This window comes from Spermophilus citellus (assembly GCF_964194105.1).
Source record: "Spermophilus citellus genome assembly, chromosome: 4".
Classification (NCBI taxonomy): domain Eukaryota; kingdom Metazoa; phylum Chordata; class Mammalia; order Rodentia; family Sciuridae; genus Spermophilus; species Spermophilus citellus.
The window spans coordinates 58,998,198-59,015,910 of NC_138185.1; the positions used below are offsets into that span (position 1 = coordinate 58,998,198).

The 17,713-nt window shown below is 36.3% G+C and overlaps 1 long non-coding RNA gene across 3 annotated transcripts; it reads left to right on the top strand.

The window, feature by feature from the left end:
• The first annotated feature begins 1,499 nt into the window (after positions 1–1,499).
• Positions 1,500–17,444, top strand: LOC308648464. Of its 3 annotated transcripts, XR_014021835.1 has the most exons (6): positions 1,500–1,636; positions 2,944–3,099; positions 4,164–4,232; positions 15,407–15,604; positions 15,719–15,876; positions 17,363–17,444. It is a non-coding gene; the product is annotated as an uncharacterized lncRNA (long non-coding RNA). The 3 variants fall into 3 exon arrangements; XR_014021836.1 differs by lacking the exon at positions 15,407–15,604; XR_014021837.1 differs by lacking the exons at positions 15,407–15,604; positions 15,719–15,876; positions 17,363–17,444 and adding an exon at positions 9,123–9,284.
• Positions 17,445–17,713: the final 269 nt, after the last annotated feature.

The following is a 17,713-nucleotide window of genomic DNA, read 5'->3' on the forward strand; positions in this document are numbered from 1 at the left end:
CTCTGTTCCCTTCAAGTTGGGAATGATTCATCAGCTGGCCTTCAGCAAGAAAAGAGGCCGGCCTGAGGTCTTAGGCCTTTGACCTCTGTGAAGAGAAAGGTCATACTGCGGGCAAGTGTGCAAGCTCCAGAGCAGGAGCCACAGGCATAGAAATCCAGGCAGGGGCGCCCGGCTGAGCAGAGGGGGATGGTGGGAAAGAGTGGGCGTTTAGAAAAGTGAAGAGTATATTTCTAAGAGACTCAGTGGATCAGCTGACAAGCGGGGTCAAGGGTCATATTTATGCTTGATTCCCGGAGCACGTTACAGTAACATCTGCTTATTAAGGGCCTTCAGGGAGCAGGCCTGGGGACCCAACACTGCTGACCTCCTTCTACAAAAGGGGGCCAGCTAAGAGACTAGGGGACCCTGCTAATGTGTGTTTTGACTTCATGGCTGCCCCCCACTCTCCTGGGCAAGATTTGTCAACTTCACCCCATTTCTTTTTATAATCTTGCAGAATATTTATATGAGCCCATGGTTAGTAGCAGAACAAAGTTTGAAACTGCCAAAAAGAAAGATTTTGATTGGGAAAAATCTGGGTGAAAAGTACGTACTGGGAAAGATTGAAGCAGGAGAAGAGGGAATTCTTCATGTGCTAGAATCAAAGCATTTAACAAAAACTTCTCAACATTTTGCATCTTAAATAGAAACAAAAGAAAACAAAACAGATCTGATTGTGTGCTGCCACATTTGTTAGGAAACCTCCTAACAGGAGAAATAACTCGACCATTTGTGTACCAGGAAATCATAACTTTTTGTGTCATTTGTATCTCAAATATTGGTGTCCTGAACTCAAAGGGAGGATAGAACTCATAATCCCACGGCAATTGAAGACTGAACATTGATTCCATCTCTTTATTAAACTTATTTGTTTGAATCATTTCTATGCTTTCAAAAAAAATCTGGTTATATTTTTTCCCTGTTACCAGAGAAGTGGAGTCTTCCTGTGTAAATATCTTCCACCTCTAATTTCTCCAGCTAAATTAATAATCTACAGAAGCATCAAATAATTTTTGCAAAACTGGCTGAAGGAAGAAAAAAAATGTACCAGGCTGCTAAATTATTATTTTTTTCTTCATTTTCAAGAATACTTGCTGTGTGTCTACTGGTTTCTAAAAAGCATGTTTTACAATGGCTGTAATTTCTCACACTTCCTTGTTCCCATTTCCCATGACTTTTGCATGAAAGTTACTGGAAGAACTCAGCTGGGTTTTAGAAAAATCTCCTAGTGCCACTACAGGCCTTCATTTCAGGAGCATACATAGTTGATGATGTCTTAACCACTCATGTGACATTTTGTTTTAGACTAAAACCTCCTGTAGAAGAATAAAACACAGGAATGGGGGAGGATGTTAGAGATAAAGAATATTATTTTTAGCTAGAAAAAAAAAGTTAAAATAAGCAAGTGAGTGATATCACGTAACCAGCCTTCTCTGGTTTCCACATCCGTCCATGGCAAAGTTCACATGATCCAATGTTCCATGCAATTGTAGGAAAACAGCATGTTTGCTATTTATAGGGTATTGCCTTGGGGAAAGCAGCTCCTCTGAGGAAGAGAATAGATCCAGGGATGTGAGTGGATGAGGCCTCTTCAAAGGTAAGGGCTTGGACCCCAGAGCGCATGCGTGTGTGTGTGTGTGTGTGTGTGTGTGTGTGTTCATGTACGCTGTGCCTTTGGAGTCCAAGGAGCTGGTGGTGGGGTGGGTGATGAGAGCTGTCCAAAACCACTTTGTGATTATAAATAATAAAAAAAATTCAATCGGAAGTGCGTTCTGCCAAACTTCACAATAAACCTCCTAGCAGGACATTGAGATTTTCTTAATCAGGGTCAGACCCACAAGCTTAAGGCCAATGAGTTCAGTGGGAAAAATGACTCTTCTTCCCGTTTTTTTTTTCCCTTTCCTTTTTTCTTTCATTTGGAAGGGACCCCTTCATAAACATGCAGAGCAATTTTCCAGTACATTAACCCAGGAGGGATCCTCTCTCTGTCTGCTCAAGAGACAGAAAAGTTGAGAAACAGGGTGAGGGGAAGATGGATGGGCCTGGGATATAGGAGAGGGCAGTTTTTCCACTGTCCTGCCCTGTACACCTAGCACAAAGACTTCATTGACTGCAATGCTTGACATCAGCCTCATAAACTAGTAGTCAGCACAAAAGGTCTGACACTTGAAAGTACCAGTCCCTGCCTTCTTTCTATTGCAGCTGTGCACGGGGGCTGGGCCTAACAGTGGTGTCCCTTTGTCAGCCTATAGGACAAGAGGTGAAGATAAATAGTGTTGACTTTAATGTAGTCACACAATTTTGCTATTTCCCAAAAGACAACATTTCCTCCCAGGCCTCACATCCTGGCCCCAGGAGATATAACTACCGTCCCCTTTGCCAGGGAGCAAGGCCAGACTGGGGCTGGGGAAGCTATGCGGGTGCAGAAGGGAAATGTGGCTTGAGGGGGTAGAGGAGGGACAAGTACAGAGTCGTGGGATCTGTTCCTTGCCCTCTAGGAGGAGATGGTATGGTTTTCATGCATTCCAGCTTGCGCACAGTGGTTTCTTTCATTTTCTTGAGATCTTTGGAAATGGTCCTAAAGGGGAAAAAAAGTGAACTCAGGAAGCAAGACTGAAAATGTGTGCAATTGTATGATTTAAAAGATTTAAAAAAAAAAAAACACCATGGTACTTTTGATTATCACAAGGCCAAAAAATATAGTGCTTTCCTGAGAATGTTTTGGTAATATGACTTTAAAACAAGCAACGTTAAGTAGAAGGTGAGAATTCAAGTGTTTTAGGTGCTAATGGCTGAACCACATCAGCTCTGTGATCCATTGCATGTGACTGTTATTATTATTCATTTGTAGCTATCTGGGTGTCAGCATAGATAAAACTTTTGTACTATTGCATTTTATGTCAGGATTTGAAATACAGAACATGGAATCCAATTGGCTTTGATGGGTTATGACCAAGTTGGATTGGCTGAAGAGCATCACCCTGCTTGAATGTGAATCCTCTGACTGCAGATTGCCACTTTGGATCTCTCTTCTCACTTTCTGAAGAGGCTTCCTGAAAGGTAATATCTGAGCTATCCCCAGACATAAGCATCTGTCTCCCTTTAGGCCTCTCTGTATCCAGAGTAGGTTCTGAGAGTTTAGAGCACCCAGACCCAAAGAGCTATCTAAGTGTTTTATGTGCAGAGAGGGAAATGTGAAAGCTCAAATACCCTTAGTCCTCTTCCACCCAGGCTGAAGAAACATCAGAACTGATACATGAATGCCCGAGGAATGTTCTATTTAAACACCAACACTGAAACTCAGATCAACTACATATCAGCTGATTTTAATATTTAGCTGGGTTTCCTTCTATCCCACTTCAAATTCACCAGTTTAGAGTCCTCTTCCGGTTATGATCACTCAATATTTGTTTGACTTTTGAACATATATTTTAGAAATTACTGATTCAGACTATTTTAAAAATTCCGTTCCATACAACTCTGCTACAATGGCATTCTAGAGAACTTTGCTTGAGGTTAAAATTTGAAGGTATCTCATTTGGTGGGAAAGCATTTAATATTTGATACTTTCTATAAATTTTTCAAGTAAGCATGCCTACCTAAAACCAAATAGTTGCAAGTTGGGAAACATGTTTCTTGGAAATATAGTACTGACCAGTTTAACCTTCTCTTTAGAAGGATACTGAGGCCAGTGCATCACCTCATGAACTTAAAGCATTTGTTTTCAGTTTATCACGGTTAGCTTTGGAATGTAATGTGATACTAACTTGGACTTATTAGTAAACATATTCAATTTTGAAGAAGGTAATTTTCTTTTGTTTTTTCTTTCAGAATCACTGAATTCATTATTTTAAGATATATTTATATTCATTATACTTAAGTGAAGCTTTGATTATTTCAGAAATTTACCACTCCAATTTTCACATTCCAGATCTGGTTGCTAGGAAGACAGTAGTGTGAACCCAATTATGCCCTTCTGCCTCTGCCTGGCCCACTGCTTCCTTCCTCTTCCTAGGACCACTGGGTCTTTAGTTCCACCATCCTCTGGGCTCTTGAATATATAGCATCATTTGGCAGCTTTCATACATGAAGAGCTGAGGTTATTTTATTTTATTTTATTTTAGCAGAGGAAAAAAAATAGCTGAAGATGTGCAAACAGCAGCCCCAGTGAGGAGGAGAAGGAAAGAGAGAAGGTAAGGGCTGCATCTAGGGAATTTCTCGTGAGATGATGAGACATGAGCTACTGGAAAATTTTATATGCTTTTCTGTGTCTGTGTCTCTTCTAGCCCATGCTTCTGCAGAGGGCACACAGTGACACAAGTTTTCAGTGCCAGTGAATGTATAAAATAGAGAACACTCTGAGAATATCTCCTCACAACAAAAGTGGCTGGACTTGTTTTTCCCCCCTTTATAGCATACCCTCCCTGTGCCCAGCTCAAACAGGAACAAACCTCATGAGTTATCCTGTAAATCCCAAGATTGAGAAAGTCCCTCAATATTTTCTTCTGAAGATCTCCAACATGAGAAGCAATAAGGTAGCTGGGAAATGGGCTGGGTTCTGGAAAGACCATAGTCCTAGTCAGTGTTCTCTTAACAGAGTTTGGGCAAAAATTTACCTGTCTCCATTTTCTTATTTGTAAAACAGGCAAACTAGGGGCTGGGGATGTGGCTCAAGCGGTAACGTGCTCACCTGGCATGAGCAGGGCGCTGGGTTAGATCCTCAGCACCACATAAAAATAAAATAAAGATATTGTGTCCACCGAAAACTGAAAAACAAATATTAAAAAAATTCTCTCTCTCTCTCTCTCTCTCTTTAAAAAAACAAAAACAAACAAACAAAAACCAGGCAAACTAGATGTATATCTAAATAAGTACTTTCTCTTGGTCCCCAGCTTCTAATAGTGACCTGGATCATAAGTAATTAAAGAAAACAAACAAGACAGTGCTGTAGATTATGCTCTTCCGGACACGGAAGAGCATAATCTCAGTTAAGGTATCATTGGTACCACATCTAGAAAAACCAGTGAATCTGATGTGTCTTCATGAACAAGCATTTCCCCTGCTCTATATTTAGAGCTGTGTCATGGAATTGGAATGAATACGCCTTGGAGTTTTCTTAGCTCTACTTGGGGACACATAGTTTTGTAAACTTACTGTTATAAACCAATTTTCCTGGAAGGGACTTCAGCATGTGGATGACCCATGGGTATTGAGTTTTTGGCTGGTGTCTTTCCTCTGAATCAGAGCTAAAAGATATATTTTAAATAAACACTTGTTTTCTGGCTTTTTGAAGGTCTTACATTTTGAAAAAAATTATTTCTCTTTGCATAATATGAAACCTGTATATTAGGTCAAATTTGGGTACTTTGATCTATTTGCATGTATACCAATGTAGTCTGTAGACACACACGTGACTCTCGTCGGTTTACTGGGAATTGTATTGAGCTGGCAATGCCTTTCTGTGTCCCTCACTCATTTGCTTCCAAAGATAGAATACTGCTGCAGATTAAAGGATAAGACTATTTTTGATCTCAACACCAAAGAAACTCTCTCTGTGCAAAGAAACCAAGTAGACCCAAGGCCATGGTTGTATAATCATAAAAAAAGAGTGGATGAATTGGTTTTGTCCCTCTCCTCACTAATGTGGGCACCAAGATACTTTGCTGAAGGCCTTTGATTACTTATGTACCTTGATGTCAACTTTACAAAGGACAAGGACCAGTTGAATTAGGGAGTTAGTTGTTTCTAGTTCTCTAGGTAGAGATTCAGCCTCACATGATAATAACTTGCAAACAAGTTCAATCTAACAACCTGTAAACCTTAAATTTAGTTTATCTCAAATGCATGCCGTGGTCCCATTTAGGAAAATGGGCTTGTTTTCTCTTTTCTTTTCTCATTTGAATTGTTCTTTCCTGTCCGAACCCAAAACCTTACCTCCACCTCTGAATATTATTTTTTCTTTTAGATGTTAGCAGTAATCTAAACCGGTTGTAATTTTTTTCTCTTATAGTCTGATTTTTATCTTATATCTGTTACCCCAATTAGTAGAGGTTCTCAGATTTTCATACCTAAACAGGGGAGTAACTCTCTAAATGAGTTCCCTTTTCCACTATACCTAACACACACACACACACACACACACACATACACACACACACACACTTTGTATAGACCTAATACTACTATTCTTTGATACAGGACTCTTTTCTAGTTACTCTTCAATGACTAATGCCTTAACCTCATTTTAAAAAAATATTTTCTAGCTGCAGATGGACACAATACCTTTATTTATTTATTCATTTTTATGTGGTGCTGAGGATTGAACCCAGTGCCTCACACATGTGAGGCAGGCACTCTACCACTGAGCTACAGCCCCAGCCCCCTTAACCTCATTTTTTCACCCAGAATGAGACCCAGATACATTTCAACTCACCTTCATCAGCATGTTTATTTTGAGACCATGAAGAAACCATAAACACTTTTCCCTTAGATACTAATTTAACCTTTGGCAGTTACCGTATGCTTCATCATTCCTATTTGAGAAAGTATAAAACATTCAGAGAAGTCTTCTAGGAGTTATTAGAATTATTAAAATGATCATATGAGGATGATAAAGCTGCTCAAGAAGTTGAGTATGGAGGTAGATAATAATAATAGTAGTAAGAGCAGTAATATTGGTGTAGTTATCAATGATTGTCACTATGTGCCAGAAAATATTCTGTACTTTTTTTTTTTCATTGACTTAATTCTACAGCAACACTCTGAGGTTGGTCCTTGGTATCTCACAGATGTGAAAACAGAGGTTTTGACAGGTTCAGTACAAAGAGGTGCATGCTTTAATAAAGTCCCAAAGGATTGCAAAATCCCAGCAGGAGAGATAAGCTATCCAGCTGGAAGAAAGTTGTAAAAAGAAGTCATAAAATAGAGGAAAATGACTGAGGATTTTTAATTAAATTAATTAAAAATGTGACATTGTTCAGTCTTATTTCACTATAGTTCTATAAGTTCATGATTGTGTTTGTAACTGGGTGATCAGCTCCTTGAGGATAAATATTAATTCTTTTTGTCTCCTGTATAGGGGCTAACCTAGTGTTTATCACAAAGTGGAAACAATTTACTTAAAAATACTTTTTCTTGTTTTGAGCAGTGAGATCCTGTGTTTCAGCTTTTGTGGTTGCTACTGTTCTATATACATACCTGAAGGTAGTCTGCTTATATGGAAATAGGTTAGTATATACTAATTGTATATACAATATATTTATTTCTGTTTAAGAATGTTTAAACAATCTTAAAAATGGGATGGGAGGAAACTTTGGAAAATAAAAAAAAAATAATAGGTTAAGACTCTCCTCCCCATGGACAAAATAGGTTAGTATATACATTTATATGCTAATATAAATGTAAATTATGATATATGCCAATATAAAATAAATTATGATATTCTCTGTTTTTAGTTTATCATGAAATATTTTTGGACCTGTCATTCTCTGTTTATTCCAATCATAATTATTTGCTAAGCAGAGTTTGGTTTACAATTGAAAGGATTAGAGCTGGTATAGGTAAGGTGATATGAGTTACCAAAGATTTTCACAGAATCATGGTTCTCTGGAGTTCCTCATCTTGGTAAGTGTGTCTTTGTTACAGTTTCAGTGACTTTCATTGGAAGGATTAAGTAGGATTAAATTTAAAAAAACAAAGCAATTATAACAGAGTCCAATACATCATAGTGCTATGTAAGTCTTAAAAGTCATTGTTGTCATCTTCACCATCATCACCATCAACATCATCTTCACTCATGTCCTTCCATTTCTCGTTGTCAGTGAACATCACTGTTGAGAATGGTTCCTAAACTAACATCAATGTTGCACTTGGTGGTGTGGCCTTAGTAGAGGATTTATAGCCTTAGATTTCATACACTTAGTGGATACACTTCATTAATGTACTACTGGGTACCATTGTTTCTCATGCATCTTATGTGACATTTTTCAGGGGCAGTACAGTGTCCTCTTCTTGAAGAAAGTATGTGATACTCCCTGCACAAACCTCCTTTTACCTCCAACTTGATCTTATACTATTCAATATCCTTGATTCAAAACTGGATTCTATTTACATGCCATTTAATAAATACAACTATTTTTTTAAGTTCATGTTAAAGTTAGGGAAAATTAATAGTCCTGAAACATTAGAACTAAAATTAAATTTATGGATGATCAGCAACCATTTTTTACAAATTATTTTGTAAATTTGAATACATCTAACAATTATTTTTTTAAAAAAGAAGTTATTCGTTATTTAAATAAAAAACAAAGTTTAGGTGAAACATTTTGTTAGTTATCCATCTCTTCTTGCTGAGTCAAATGACACATATTTGAATAGGGAGAAATGTTCACTTGAATTACAACCATTTTAACAGATTTATCCAGAAAGCTGCATGTGCAGAAATATTTACTTGACTTTATTTTTATGAATTCCTAATATAGCCTTGAGCACAGACACTTACCAACACATGATTCTTTTAATTCAAGTTTTCTGTAATTAATATTTTTTCTAGTAAAAGTTATTGACTATAATAAGAAGAATTTAAAATAAATGGAATATTTCCAAAATATATGTGTGGGTTTATCACACAGGAATCATTCATTTTTAATATTTGATCAATTCCAATATTACTGAGCATATACCCTGAATTTAAATGTTATACTCACTCAGCTAAGTTTAAGAAAGGGGAGGGTGGTTTAGGATATAACTCAATGGTAGAGTACTTACCTAGCATGCATGAAACTCTCTGTTTGATCCCCAATACTTAAAGAAAAAATAAAGTGACAGTTAACATATTTTCTTTTATTTTCCAAAGTTTCCTCCCATCCCATTTTGAAGATAGTTTAAACATTCTTAAACAGATCTCTGAATATTCAAAGAAATACAATGAAAATATTGGGGAGTTTTCTAGTTAGTTTTTGTTGTTGTTGTTGTTGTTGTTGTTTGCTGCTGTGACCAAAAGACATGACAAGAACAATTTTAGAAGAGGAAATGTTTATTTGGGGGCTCACAGTTTCAGAGTTTTTTTTTTTTTTTTCCTATAGATGACCAACTCCATTGCTCTGGGCCAGATATGAGGAAGAACATCGTGATAGAAGGGCATGACAGATGAAAGCACCTCAGGACATGGCACCAGGAAGCAGAGACAGAGAAGGAGAGAGAAAGAGGGAGAGAGAGAGAGAGAGAGAGAGAGAGAGAGAGAGAGAGAGAGAGAGACTCTCCTCCCCAAGGACAAAATACATACCCCAAAGATACACCCCAAATGACTCACCCCCGCCCAGCCACATCATATATGCCTACGGTTACAACCCAGTTAATCTGTATCAGTGGATTAATACATTGATTAGGTTAAGGCTCTTATAACCCAGTTATTTCATCTCTAAACCCCCTTGCAGGGTCTCACACATGAACTTTGGGTGGACACTTCATATCTAAACCATAACAGGGAGGTAACATGTTTTCCTAGTCCTTCATTTATTATAAATTTTAATTCATATTCAGGAAAAAGTGGAAGAATAATATTTTGGAATAAAGTTGAAATGATTTAATACTTTTTATTTTTAAATGTATTGTGCTTACTTCTCTCATATTGCTACTAATTAAAGTGTAAGAATCTCAGAAACAGAGAAGCATTCCTGTAGTACTTTCTTGAACAATAGTGTCATTGAAACACTGGTAAGATAATTTTGATGAAAATTTCTGATTGTGTGCTACATATAGTTCTGAAAAATGTTTATAATTTTAATAAATAATAATTAGTATCAAGTTACTTCATGGATTAATTGATATAATAGACCCACTGGTTACTTATATTTTAATTGATACATGATCTAAGCAAATCATAAAGGAAGTCTATAGCAATAAGAACAGAGTTTCACAAAAACACATATTCAACAACAGGTTGAAAATTGTTCAGAGTAACTTAACACTCAATTTTGTTTCTGTTTTTTCTTTCTTTTTTTGTTTGTTTGTTTAAACTATATATTTTATTAATTATTCAAGAAATTATAAATATAAATTTTAAAATGTGAAAGGATGACATGCAGATCACTTTCTTCTGATAAAACCACTCAAAGGTAACCATGGTTAACATTATGCTTTAATTCTGTGTAAATGGTGTGTAGAGGCAAAATGAAAAATATCAATAATCAGTTCTGCATGGTATTGACCAATGGAAAGCATTGCCAATTGTAAAGTCCATCTGGATGAAACATGTTTTGTTGAATATCATCTCTGTTGTGTTTATACATACACATACACACACATATCCATAAATAATTGATAAGTTTTTGCATCAGCTATAATGCATATACACATAATACATGATCTTATAAAGTTGTACATTTTGTACAGAATAATTATAATTTGGATAGTGAGACTATTCTAACAATTGTTTATTTCTAATTAATCTGCAAAGACAGAATAATTGCTAGGCAAATTAGGAATGCAAATTAAAGTGGTGGGGGAGGAGGAATGGAGGAATTTTTTTAAACTACTTAATAAACACCTTCAGAACACCTGTTTATTAACTATGCAAAGTTTGCATCATTCTTAGCTAGACCATAGTGAAGGTAAGAGAATTTTTCTGGGAAGTATTTTCTTATTTCTGAAAGGGTTACAATATAGAACTTTACACTATTTATTTGGTTTTTAAACTATTTATTTGCATTTTTTACCAGTTCATTTGTTTTTCAAGCACCACCCCCAAGCAGTTAGCCCTAAGAAATATAAATTCTATTAAAATTTCATTTGACTACCTACATTTTTTGTTTGCAAGCAAATTGAGCATATATAGAATGAATTTAATAAACTTTTTCTTTAAGAAGAAAAATTGTGTACTGGAAACATTACATTTGGATCAGTATCAAGGATCAGTGGATGTTTTAGAGTTTCTATAACAAATCAAGTTCACCCAGAAGTTCACCCAGAAGTTCACGGATCAAGACATTCTCCCCTAAACAAGTAATCAGTAAATTGTAAATCCATATGAGAGTCTTGAAATATTTTTGAGACATTAGGCAAAAAAGAAAGGAGTTCTGTCAGAGGGTTAATCTTGGGAAGCCAGGATAGATTCATATAAGAACTCCATGGGTTCATGCCAGAGGTTGCCTCTGGTTCTGGAGTAAGCAGTGGGCTCGACTTATTCTGAAGGAGGGTTCCTTTGTTATTACCTACACATCTCCACTCATTGGTTCTTGGCAAAGTACATTAACCTGAGAAGTCACTGAAATACAAATGCCTAGAAAGGAACCAACTGAAAATTAGGTTTCAACACAAACATGCACTCCATCAGATGTGGTAATACACTGAGTGCATTACAGGCTCACTTTGCCTCTTATGTGACATGAAAGTGCTCTAAGAACACACAGTTTTACATTCATTCACATCCCCAAATGTCCTGCAGTGGGGAACTCACTCCCTCAAAGAAGAGCGATTTCTATCCTCATTTGTGTTTGAAACATGAAAACAACATAACAGCTGCATGCTGCATTGAATAAAGAAGATACACATGCATTTAAATCACTTATATCTTACTTTTTTATGATGCAATTGTGAATTATGTTCTTTTTGCATCTGTAATTAGAGGGCAGAACAGATGGTGAAGGCTTCGTTTAAAGTGATGTGTCCATTAAAATAACCTATGCTGCCAAATGATTGTTCACTATAACAGGGTATTCATTCACGATGGCTGGCACTTTGCTGTACTGAAATATGTTGCAAAGTCCCCTGGACTATACATGACGCTTATTATTTTTAAGGGCTTTCCAATAAAAGGGTTCACTGTAGCACAGCTAGCTTTGTACCTCATTTATCTTCTGAGCATATGTTTTACTATATTGTTCTAATTAAAAAGTGACCTTGTGTATAATGATCAGAACTCCATGCTGAAAATGATTCATATAGGAGCTGGGGATGTGAGAAGACAGTCCACACCACATTAAATAGAGCAGTGAGATGGGAGTGGGGCCAGGGGCTGGTGGGATTGCAAACCTTTTCCCGAGATCATAAATGCAAAGAGTTTAGAAGATTCATTTCATCTCTGGGATACATTAGCCTCTGACTACATGTTATTTGAGGAGAATTTTGAGACAAACAAAAATAAAAGCAACAAATACAAAAGGGTAAAGGTCATCATCAAGTTTATTTCAAATCGCTCATAAAATTTAGCTATTTCACATTTGGCCGAAGTACACTAATTTCTGTGTTGTTCAAAGTCATCAAAGATGTATTTTTTTGTTTTGCTTTGCTTGGTCAGGATATATGCCAAATATATATATTTTTTTTCATTTTGACATATCAGATTCTGTCAGCTATGATCGTAATTTTATTCTTCAACTTGCATTTTAATCACCTTCTAACAACAGAGAACTTTCAAATGTCATTTTATAGAGGCCCAGAACTCTGCAAAATGGTTATTATATTTCCACCCTCTGAAGGAGAAAACAGTGTGAGAAATCATGAGTAGTCTTATTCATCCAGGTGGTAGAAGTACTTCATACACCATGAAAACAATAGAAGAAAACATAAGTGATTTTTTTCAGTTGTAATTTCTGGAGAAAATATTTTGTTAGCCAAAATTGATGGGAAAAAAGTATAAAAGCACATGTTAAAAATTCCATAAGCAAAATTAAAATGCAAACACTTAAGGTGAAAAAAAATGTATAACTGATATGAAAACTTTCATAACTTTAATATGTTAATGCCTTTAATGTGTAAAGAACACTTAAAAATCATTAAGAAAAGTACTCAAATTCCCACCAGATTGGCAAGACAAAAGCAGTTAGTTTACAGGGAGAAATACAAAGAACTATGATAATAAATGCATTTAATTTTGTAATCAAATTATTTTCAAATAAACAACTAACATAATGTCTCCAACTAAAACTTTAGGAATTATTTTCAAACTATTCATATTCATTTCTGATGAAGAAGCAGTAAGAATAACTTGTGGTAAAGGAAATTTGTTGAAACTACCTGTCTGAAAAATGTTTGAACAATTTGTATCAAAAATATTGCACATTTTGGGGATTTTATCTATTAATTATACTTTACAAGTCACTCTAAGGAATCAAGCAGAAATATAGACAAAACTGTGTATTTAATAATAATGTTATTTATTGAATCACAAAAACCTTTATAAACCCCTAAATGCTAACACTTGGGTAATAGGTTGTTCAATTTTAGTATTTGTGGCCAAATGTGACTCTGTAAACCTGTAATCCAAGAGATTTGGGTCACAGATGCAAGAGGTTCGTAAGTTCAAGGCCAGCCTGGGCAATTTAGTGAGACCCTATCTCAAAATAAAATAAAAAGGGGTGGGGATGTAGCCCAATGGAAGAGTGCCCCTGGGTTCAATCCTCAATGTTGAATTATTTTTTAAATATTCACATATAATGCCCAAATATTTCAGCACTAAAATAATGTTAAAACTTGAGCTCTGTCCATTAGAAAGAAATCTTGTATGTGATCAATTTTACATTCTGAAATTGGTGACAAAAATTCATTTCTGGCAAACTGAATTCCATCCATCTCAGGCAACCTTCTCTTAAATTTAGGTTAATCAATGGGAGATTCTCATACTCTGGCAGGTTTTCTACACTAGCCTTTCCAGGAGTAGTTAATGATCTGTAAACAACCATTTAAAGGCACCAGGGGAGTTTAACATTTAGAAGAATTCTGTAGGGAATTCTTTGTAAAAGGAAAAGTTTTGGATAATACAAATATTCTTCCCTAAGCATTTTCTAATTTGTTTTTAATTTTATTTTAAAGTCCTTTGTGTGGAGCTGCCAGTCATGAGAATGTTTTTATTTCTGGAAAAAAAAATCATTCCCATTTTTCCATAGCAATTTCTTTTCCACTTTCTTCAGTAAGATTTAATTTGTCTTTGTAGTGAGAGGATGCACTGTGGGCGTAGAAGAATTTGTACAACAGTGGCTTCGTCTTCAGATTCTTTGCACTGGAATTTATGGAATTCCATAGATGTCCTTCCAATCTTTTTATGGTGTGGCTGACTGGCTGACCTAGTTTGGAGCTTGGAGGTGTAGTGGCAAGCAAAGTTCAATTAAGGAGGTTTGCCTAGGTCTTGCGTTCTTTGGGGAAGAATGCAGAAATACCCAAGGGCTCTACTCTGTTGTGTAGATGCTGTGGAAAATCATGTAGATGCTGTTAGAAGTGAGGAGCAGGGCAAGGATTCCACACTGAGACTTCCTGCTAATTCAAAAATCATCTTCCAGAGTTCCAAAAGGTCCCAAAGTCAAACTAAGATCATAAACACTAGAAAAATCATGAGGGTTAAAGAGATGGTGATATTGAAATGACTCTCAATCTTATTCAGAGAAATTGATGACTTTCTGTTTGATGGTTTTTGATCTCTTATCAACCTATCCTGGACAGGCACGAGGCTTCATTCATCTTTTTCTTTTTCTTTTTCTTTTTTTCCCAGAACTTAGTCCAGACAGCAGACAAATGATCACATATTTTTTTGTTTTATAAACTGGTGTTTTCTCCCTTTTCACTGGACTACACCTAAGTATCTGCCAGTAGTTTCTGAGTGGAGTGTTATTATATTTCTAAACTCTTTGGAGGACTCTCATATATTCCAAGGATCAATAACTCTGCCAGTGTTTATGCTATTTTTATTTATCAGACTCTCTTCCATCATCATTATGTATATATATCACACAAAGCACTGGACAAATTTTAAAGATGTTTACCTGTCCATTAGGGTCTTAGAATCTAGTTCCTTCGTGACATGATGTGGTTAATTAGTAATGAAGAGATTAATTATTTGGTATTCAAAGATCCATTCTTGTTACAAATTGTAAAAGTATTCCAGACATATTCTTTATTGATTTCAAATGGAACCAGGACATAAAAAAAAGAATATGGAACTCATGCAGAATAAAAACTAGCTGTACAAATACTGAAATGTGGTTGCCAACTGTATCAGAAAAAAAATGTTTTTTTATTGTGAAAACTCAATTTTAAAATATCAATATTTCATGCTTTAATTTTTGATCTCTGCCCAAGCTATTTGTCAATGTTTGAAGGCTCCTCCACAACCACAGCCTGTATGCTGTTGCACTGTGAAGTGGGTCTTTGGTGATCATTCTTTTTCACTGAAGGCCTCTGTCTTCCAGGCGAAGACTTTGTTTGTACTCCCCAAAGGTTCCATCTATAATAATTGTGTTACCCTACCTGCCAGTGGCCATTTCTCAATTATTCCAACTCAAGTATTTGTGGTTTCCTGGAGGAGCATGTTTCCCATTTCTTCCCATACACAGATGTTTGGTTAACAAATGCCTGTGGTTTATTTCCTCTGCCCCAGAATATTAAGGGGCCATAGATCAGAGCAGAAAATGATAATTCAAAGGCTGGGCCTGGCATTGTTTGAAGAATTTGTCAGTCTGGAGAGATGCTTTAGAATTCAGTGGCTTTTCCAAGGGATTTCTTTGGCCTATGCAGATTGCAATTCATTTAAGATCACTCTGGGAAGCTTTGCAGATTTACCTATCTGGCCACCCAGGTAAGCTCTGTGCATGCACTTGTATATGCATGTGTGTGCACACACGCATTCTGAGACCTTGAGCATTGTTAATTCTGATTGTAAGTATAGGTGATGACTGACATGTTTTCACAGAGGACAGTGTTCAAGTCTTGAAGAGACCTGTTGGGATAAACACATTCACGATAATAGCATGGGGACAGGACAAAAGCAACATCATTGTGAAAACGCCTTCAACCTGAAACATTCTGATGGAACTACGCAGGAACAATGGACACAAACTGCCTAATGTGGTATGTAAAGATAGCAATAACCCTTAATGGCCACTGTAAAATGAAGCATTATGTTAGCCAGCAGAAAGGAAAATGCAAATTGATTCTCTTTTTGTTTAGATGTAAGTGCTTATCAAGGTTAGTAGGTATTCAAGGTCTGCAACACCAGAATAATTTGTTTTATTATAATACATGTAAAAGGAGAGTGCTTGGGGCTTTCTGAGTGACTCAGATGGCCAGATAAAATTCTACAGTCCAAGCTTTAACAATCTCATCTCAGCATATCTCATACTCTATCTGATGGGAGGAAAGTAGATTCAGAACTGAAACCCTTTCAAAAATGGGATGGGAGAATTAATTGTTATTAAGGGTGATAGCTGGTAATATTTCATTCCTTTGTGAGATTATAGCATTGAAACTTGCGTTTGGACTTGTACAGTTTTACAGGTACCCATTAGGCAAAGTGTCCCAGGGTTTTGTATCACGGCACCAGCAAGATGTTCACTCTTAACTGTCCCCAGACACTGTGACTCAGTGGGCAGTAGAGATCAGTGAACATGTGAATCCACTTGACTGGAGAATAGCCATTCCCAGCTCTACCTCTAGGTCTCTATCTCCACTAAAACTGAAGCCTATAGAATCCATTTTTTTTTTTTATTTTTCACTCTGTCACCACCATAGACTAACACTTAATCTACAGATGCTGTCACCTAGTGACACCTATTGTTGGATGAGCAATTGTTGGCAACACCTGTATGCATCTCTACTCAAATGGTGGTTCAGAAAGGCAAAAGGCAGGAGGGCAGAAGGAATTGAATGATGGGCAAACCATTTCAATTGAAATTCTGAGAGTTTCTGAATATCGTCTCCGACTAGGACTCCTCTCTAATGAAGAGGCTAATTTATGGAGATGTTGGCAAAGGTAAATATGGCTCCTCAGAATTTTCCTTATGCTGTTAGTGGTATGCCAAATGCAAAGTGATTATTGGCACAATAATGAAACAGGAAAATGCAACCTCCATAAAACAGCATGGATCTCTCTAATTCTTTTTTTTTTAGAGAGAGAGAGAGAGAGAGAGAGAGAGAGAGAGAGAGAGAGAGAGAGAGAGAATTTTTAGTATTTATTTTTTAGTTCTCGTTGGACACAACATCTTTGTTTGTATGTGGTGCTGAGGATCGAACCCGGGCCGCATGCATGCCAGGCGAGCGCGCTACCGCTTGAGCCACATCCCCAGCCCCTAATTCTTTAGTAAGATCTCTCTAACTGTTTTTCTGGTTGGTTACTGAGTGGTATAATCTTTACAGTAAAATAGACCTTTTATTTGGTGTTGAATGGTGTAAATAACTAGTTAGTTATGATTCTGGAGATTGTATAGATGTAATACCAAAAACATGCAATATATAATCACTTTCCTCAGGGAACATAAAATTTTCAACTGGATGTTTGCTGGCTTCTCATGCTATTGCTCTCAAAATAAATAGAAATTTTTTTTTTTTAAATTCTTAGGAATACATCACTATCTTTCAAGGGAAAATCACCAAGAAGATTTATAATAATTAAAACTAATAAAATATAAAAATAGAACAAACTCTTGTTGGTTTCTTTGATTTGCAATCAACAGAAAATAACTTGAGCTAGCTTAAGCAAAAAAGGCTGTTTATTGGAAAGATACTGATGTTTTCACGGAAGAAATGGATTAAATGGCCTTAGAAAGCATGAAACTTTTCAGTCCTGGGATGTCAAAGAACAGTTGATTCTATCTCTTCCCTCTTGAAATACATCATGAGTTGATTTAGCTCCCAGCAATTCTCTTGTTAAAGTGAAGAAGTTCATGTAAGAGAAAGCCTAATAGTTCCA